Source organism: Balaenoptera physalus (genome assembly GCF_965194825.1).
Source record: "Balaenoptera physalus genome assembly, chromosome: 16".
In the NCBI taxonomy this organism is placed as follows: Eukaryota; Metazoa; Chordata; class Mammalia; order Artiodactyla; family Balaenopteridae; genus Balaenoptera; species Balaenoptera physalus.
In genome coordinates, this window is record NC_138898.1 from 28,795,526 (window position 1) to 28,802,848 (window position 7,323).

Genomic DNA, 7,323 nt, shown 5'->3' on the forward strand with positions numbered 1-7,323 from the left:
GAAATGCTTTGAGAAATTATTGATGAAGGCGTGGATTTACCCGAGTAGGTTTTTAATGTGCATGACACAGGACTGTACTGGAAGAGGATGCCAGACTGAAGTTACATCAGTAAGGAGGAAAAGTTGATGCCAGGCTAGAAAGCAGCAAAGGATAGGCTAACTCTGTTGTTTGCTGGCAATGCTTCTGGTGATATGAAGCTGAAGTCTCTCTTAGTTTATCATTCAGAGAACCCAAGAGCCCTTAAAAACATAGCCAAGGGCTCTCTTCCTGTTGTGTGGAAGAGTAACTCCAATGCATGGGTTACACAGGCCATTTTCCAGGACTGGTTTTTCCATCACTTTATCCCAGAGGTAGCGAAATATTGCTTGGAGAAGGACGTCCCATTCAACATTCTTTTGCTGCTTGACAGTGCTCCAGGCCACCCCCCATTCATGGACGACTTTCATCCCAATGTCAAAGTAGTGCATCTGCCACCGAATACTATGTCGCTCATCCAACCTATGGACCAGGGAGTTATAGCGACTTTCAAGACATTATTTACATCACACTTTTCGTCAGGCTGTAAAGGCGAGTGACAATTCAGGAACAACATTTTGACAATTTTGGAAAGACTATAACATCTACAAGGCCATAAAAACATTGACTTTGGGGGCTTCCCTGGTGGCACAGTGGTTGAGAATCTGCCTGCCAATGCAGGGCACACGGGTTCGAGCCCTGGTCTGGGAAGATCCCACGTGCCGCGGAGCAACTAGGCCCGTGAGCCACAATTACTGAGCCTGCGCGTCTGGAGCCTGTGCTCCGCAACAAGAGAGGCCACGATAATGAGAGGCCCGCGCACCACAATGAAGAGTGGCCCCCACTTGCCGCAGCTAGAGAAAGCCCTCGCACAGAAACGAAGACCCAACGCAGCCATAAATAAATAAATAAATAAACCCAAAGTTTAAAAAAAACAAAACAAAAAAACATTGACTTTGCTTGGCATGTGTTTACGGCCGTCACCATGAATGGGGTTTGGAAGAACCTTTGCCCACAGTTTGTTCACGATTTTTGTGGATTTGAGAAGGTGGATGAGGAGTCCAAAGAGGTCTTCATCGACTTAGTGACCCTCAGCGAGAAGCTGGAGCTAGTTCTGCAAGAGGACGACTCCATTGAACTCCTTGCTGTGCAACACGAGGGGCTTACTAATAAAGACTTGATGGAATTGGAGGCCCAGAGAAAGGACGAAGAGAGACAAGAGGAAGAAGAAGTAACTGAAGAACCGAAGAGATTCATGACGTGGGAAATGGCAAGGGGATCCAGCAAGGAACCAGAACCTGTGCCATCAACGTCAGGCATGAGTGAAATTGCAGCTTGCCTTCCGTCTCCTATTGCTGACGATCCTTCAGCTCTACCATCTCCCACCTCCTCTCCCTCCTCCAGTCAGTAACTCTTCTTGCCTGTTCACTCGATGCCAGCCCCTGTGTGCCAGCTGTTGTACTATATTACTGTACTTTTCAAGGTACTGTACTGTAAGATTAAAAATGTTTTCTTTATTTTTTGTGCTTGTTTTTATGTATTATTTGTGTGACAAGTATTATAAACCTATTAAAGTACTATATAGCCAATTGTGTTAGTTGGGTACCTAAGCTAACCTGTTGGAGTTAACGAACAAATTGGACTTACGAATGTGCTCTCGGAACAGAACTCGTTCACATGTAGGACGAGTTACTGTACTATTTGTTAGGTTTCTCCTGTGTGATGTGCACTGCACGCATTAATAAACTGTTTTTCTCCTGTTTATCTACTTGTTAGAGTCCTAGCTAAAAACCTAAGACGGGTAGAGGTAAAGTTTTGCCTCCCCTACAGAAGCAAACTACACGTTCCAAGGGAGGGTGGGAAATGGTCCAGCACACATTCTGGAACCAGGTCCTCATGTTCACATCCTGCCTCCTCCACCTACTGGCTGCATGACCTTGGGCAAGTAATCTACACCCTATGTTTCTCTTTCTTCTCTCCCTAATGGGGTTGGTGTGAAGATCATGGGTTAAAACTTGTGAAGTGCTTAGAACAGTGTCTGGAACATGGTAAGCCTTATTCTTGGAAATGACTTATCAGGTGTCTTGGAGAACATTCATTTTCATGCATGAGCACTCATTCTTTATAAATGGCTGCATTGTATTCACTGTGTGAATGTGCCATGATTTACTTAACCATCTGGTTAAATTCATTTAGAATCTTATATTACAAAGACTGATTCAAAGCTATTCATTCACTCATGTGTGTGTACCTCACTTGGCTCCCGGAATGCACTACACACTCTGGGGCTTCCTGGCCTTTGCACCTTCTGCTCCCTCCTCCTGAAACATTCTTCACCAGCTCTCTGACCACTTGGCTGAATCCTGCACAATGTCCAGCTGTCAGCACCAAAGTCCTCTCCTTGGGGAAGGCTCTCTGGCTCGCTGACAGGCCATGTCTGCCTGTGACAAGCTCCTGGGGTCTGTCTTGCCCCTCACCTTCCTCAGTGTCCTTTAATTACTGTCCCTCTCCCCTGCAGACTGTACATGGGGTGCGACCTTCAAGGAACTCCACCATGGCCCCTTGGGCCTGGCACCGAGGAGGTGCTTACCAACCCTTGTTGACTGATGGCTACTGTGGGCTATATTTCTCACTTGTTTTAATCTCCTAAATCTGCAAGAAACCTGGATTTTAGAAAATGTATTTCCCTGTGCTCAAGATCTCAGCTGCCCTTAGCAAGCTGAGGTCTGAGGTCACGGCTTATCTGCTTTCTGCCCTGATGCAGGTAACAACGTGACACTTAACGAGTGTGTGCCTATACACGTTATTTGATTTAATTCTCACAGTAACCCTCTGAGGCAGATACAATTATTATCTTCCTTTAGAAATGAGGACATTAAGGCTCAGATAGGTGATACAGCCAGTAAGGGGTGTGGCAAGATTCAGATCCAAGTCCAGCTCAGGGCACTGGGCACTTTGTCTCTTGGTCACTTGTACCTGTGCCCTTGGGGCATCAGGAATTTGGTTTAGATAATTGTCTGGGCTTTGCAATAACTCTCACCCCCCAACCTTCCCCACCGTCCCCCCCGCCACAACTTTAGATCTCTGTCATCTGGCTGGTGAGCTGAGAGTGTTCAGATGGCCAAAGTCTCTCTTGAATTCTGGCCACAGCTGGAGATTTGGGGACCTGTCTGGCCTGCCTGGAAGAAAAGCCGTCCTATCTCCATGGGGTCACGTGGTCCCACCTGCTAAGAGCCTTTGGCGTCTCTGCTGATTGGGGCCTTGCCCTCCAAGTTCCTGTTTGAAAATCATCCAGAAAAGGACAAACCCCTGGCCCGGGGAGAGGGGTTGCAAGCTGACCTGCCATCTTATCAGTCTGAAATCTTTGGATACACCCCATCGTTTTCAGGGAGTTGAGGTGTCCCAAATCTGCCCTGTAGGCTGAGTGTTGTTGTCAAAACTAACAGTACTGGCTGATCTGGGGACACAGGCACTCACAGGTTTGGGAAACAGTGTTACTAGCATACAGTAATTGTTACTAACAATACAATAATTCTGCTGAGAGCCCATTTTACAGATGGGAAGACTGCAGAGCAGAGAGAAGGAGTTGAGTTGAGGAGGAAGGGCTTGACCCCAGGGCTCTGGAGTCCATTCTTGATTTCCTTAGTCTTCTCTCATCCCACAAATCCAGAGGGGAACTTAGTGTCGTCCCTCAGTAGGGACAAGATGCGGTCCCTGGCACTGGCTCCAGGGACTTGTCCAACGTCATACCTGGTAAAAGATGGAACCTAAGTTCAGAGCCAGATCTGCCTGCCCCACGCCTTCACAAATCCTTTGGGTTTGTCTCTTGAGGAAGGAAAACTCTTTTCCTCCTTGTTAATGAACATCCTTCACAGCCCAGCTCAAGGGTGCCCTCCTCCCAGAAGTCCTCCTTGATTTCCTGCTGCCCTTCTCCCCATGTGTCCCAGTCATTACTCCCACCGCTGTCCTTGGGCCTGCCTTTTTCACAGCCGTAGAGCTTGGTGGTCAAGGGCTGTGGCTTTGGAGTCAGGCAGCTGGGGATTCAAAGTCTTGGTTCTGACTTTTACTTGGTGTGTGACTTCAGGCAAATCCCTTCACTGCACTAGGCCTCAGCATTTTCCTCCACAAAATGGGCTACTACGGTACCTTTGGGTGTTGTCAAACTACATGAAGTAAGGTATATACAAGGTCTGGCACAAAGTTAGTGCTCAAATTATGGTGGCTGCTATTATCATCAGTAGAAGCTAAAGAACTGGTCCCGGCATTGAGGATCTCAGGTGCTCACTCTGGAGGTAGTTAGCCCTTAATAACCTTCCTAGTCCAGCCCAGGCAGGGTGGGGAAAGTGCTGGGGGGCATTCCCTTACACCCTGGGCCCCTCCCCCCACACACACCTGTTTTTTGTTCTGCCTAAGTGTCTTTTCCGGAAGAACCTGAAGCTATAGCACCCTTTAGAATGATGCCCCCCTGTGGCTGAATGGGAACCTGCTTTGGGAGGAAGGGAGTAGATGGGGAGGTCTTATCTCCATTTCACAGGTTCATCCAACCAGTTATTTGCTGAGGACCTACTATGTGTCAGGCACTGTGCCAGGTGCTCAGGGTACATGGGTGAAGCATACAAAACCCCCTGCTTCATGGAGCTTATAATCTAGTGGAGGGACAAAGGAATCAGAGTGTATAATGCATCAGCTGGAGATTAGGATAAGACGGAGAATAAAACGGGACAGAGAGATTAAGTGATGGGCAGGGGACAGGTCCTGCAGGGCTCTTCAGGCTTTAGAAGAAGTTTCTAGGGCTACTGAGGAGCTCCTGAGGGCTTTAAAAGGAAGAGAGTAATGGATGTGGTGACTGTGTGTGAACAGACTGTCAGGGGCAAGGGCAAGAGCAGGGGGACCAACAAGGAAGTCACTGCAGTTGTTGACGTGAGAGATGGACGATGGGCCAGGGAGATAGTAGGGAGGGATGATAAGTGGCTGGGTTTGGGATGCATTTGCAGCAGAACCTGGAGGACTTACTGAGGGACTGGAAGGACTGGGGTGAGGCATGAGACTGCTGAGAGAGAGAGAGAGAGAGAGAGAGAGAGAGAGAGAGAGATGCAGGCACATGGCACAGGAGCTTGCTCAGACCGGGAACCAGGCTGGACACTAGAAGTCAACAATGTTTGCTGCTCTGCTTCCCTGGCCTGGCCTAAGAAGACAGAGGATGTTGAAGGGGGGAGGGGAGGACACAGGAGGACACATCCTCCTTTGTCCCCTTGACAAGGGAGCAAAGCCCATTTTAAAGAAGGAAGACCTCCTTACTTGGCCCTGGGAGGGAGAAGTCCTGACACCAGTTTCCCCCTAAAAGGCAGTTAGGATAAAGGGAGCAGCAGGGAACCCACATTTCTGCACCAACTTCTTCCCCCAGTGAACTCAAAGTCAGCTTTAAGGAGTTCCTGGCAGGGATGGGCACACTTTATACTGTTGGTGGGCATGGGAAGGAGCCCTGTGGCTCAGGAGGGCACTTTCTCAATGCCATCCAAAGCCATCTCTTGAGGAAGCAACCAGACGTGTCCCAAACTGTACCTACAGGCTTGTTTAGCATGGTGTGGTTTACGAGACCAAACAGGAACACACATGCTGCACAGTAGAGACTAGTTTACAATGTACTCATTAGGGCATCATCATGACAACTAACTTGCATTTTTCACTCAGTGACGAATTTTAGGTATCTTCCCAGTAGGACACGTCCTGTATGTTGCAGTATATCCTTGGGCCAGCCTACTTAATGCCAGGAGGACCCCACGCGCTAGCCAGTACTTGGGATGATCCAAAATGCCTCAACTGAGAACTGCCCTGAGTTCAGAAACCCCAGAGCCAGTGGCTGTTGAGTATCCGCACCCCACCCCCCCTTTTTTTTTAAAAACCTATGAAAGCCTATCTGGATGGATGAACCTTTCCATCTGGGCCACCAGCACAAAAAACTAGGGCTGAAAACATCCTTTCTTAGCCTTGAACCAGACTAGCGTGGTCCCTGGTTCTGTGGTTGGCAGTCCTTCTGACCTAGGGCCAGTTACCTGGCTGGTCTGCACTGTGGTGGCTGCAACAATTAGATCAGCTGCCTCACTCACTTCCCAGGGCTGGGTGGGAAGCCAAAGAGGCCTTTGTGAATTCTACACGATGCAGGTTTTAAGCGTGTTTTTATGCTTTGTTCTGGTTCTACTAATCAACATAGCAGAAACCCTCAAGAGGGGTGGGGAGTGTCGAGCGTATTTATGCATACAGGGCTGGGGTTGGGGACGGAGTGCACGTATATGTGGCATGGGGGTTAAGAGCAGGAGCCTTGGGGGGCAGATAGGCCTTACCACTTACCAGCTGTGTGACCTGGGCTTCAGGGTTTGGCACTGTACAATGGGACCGTTGTGAGGCACTGAAGTACTTACAATGGTTGCTGTCATTACACAACTTCTTCAAAGCAACCCATTAGAAAGTACAAAACTCCTTTGTCCTCATTCTGGTTTTTAATGGTCAAGGTGACAATAATCGTTTCTCCAGACCAGCACTTAGTTTCATATTTACCTTCAACTGTGGCAGATGCTGCAGCCCCAGCAACCCCCTGCCACTTTGGGATCAGAAGCACCAAGCCAAGTCCCTTTCTCAGGTTAGATCCCCAAGGCCTCCCCCACTCTGGGTAGAAGTAGTGTTGCCTCTTGGCTCATTGCAGTGGGTGAAACAGAAAAGAGAAAGTGATTGGTGATGACTGCTTGGAAAGAGTACTGAGGCACGTTATGATTCAAACCCAGAAAATTCTGAGTCAGCGTTGATTCTAAGTCTGTGGCTCATTTAATAGGGGGTGGAAAGGCTTCCATCCAAGACCCCAGTGATCCTCCTCTCTCAAACTTGCACACTTATGGGGGGAGGGTCTTGTCCTGGCTGGGACTACTGCCCAAGTTGGTGCAAGTCAGAACTCAGCGGGTTGAACAGCGGAGTGAAGCCTGCACAGCAAAGCCATCTTTGTTACTCACCCTGACTTCAGTCAGCAGAAGCCTCCTGCAAACGCTAACACAGTACAAGGAGCTCGTAGCACAGGGAACCCACCCCTTCTTCAACATGTGATTTGCCATGTGTCATCAGTGCTCAGTGGTATTTTGATTGTTTCTCTTTCAGACCAAGATACCCTGACTCTGAATTCATCTGGGTTGGCACAAGCTGTTTCCCAGTAAAAAGATACCCTATCTACCTCCTAGGTACAGATTTCTGCATGTGGAGTACATAAAGCAATGACAGAGCAGCCTGGATGATGAGGGAGGAAAGCACTGAAGCAGGAGGTG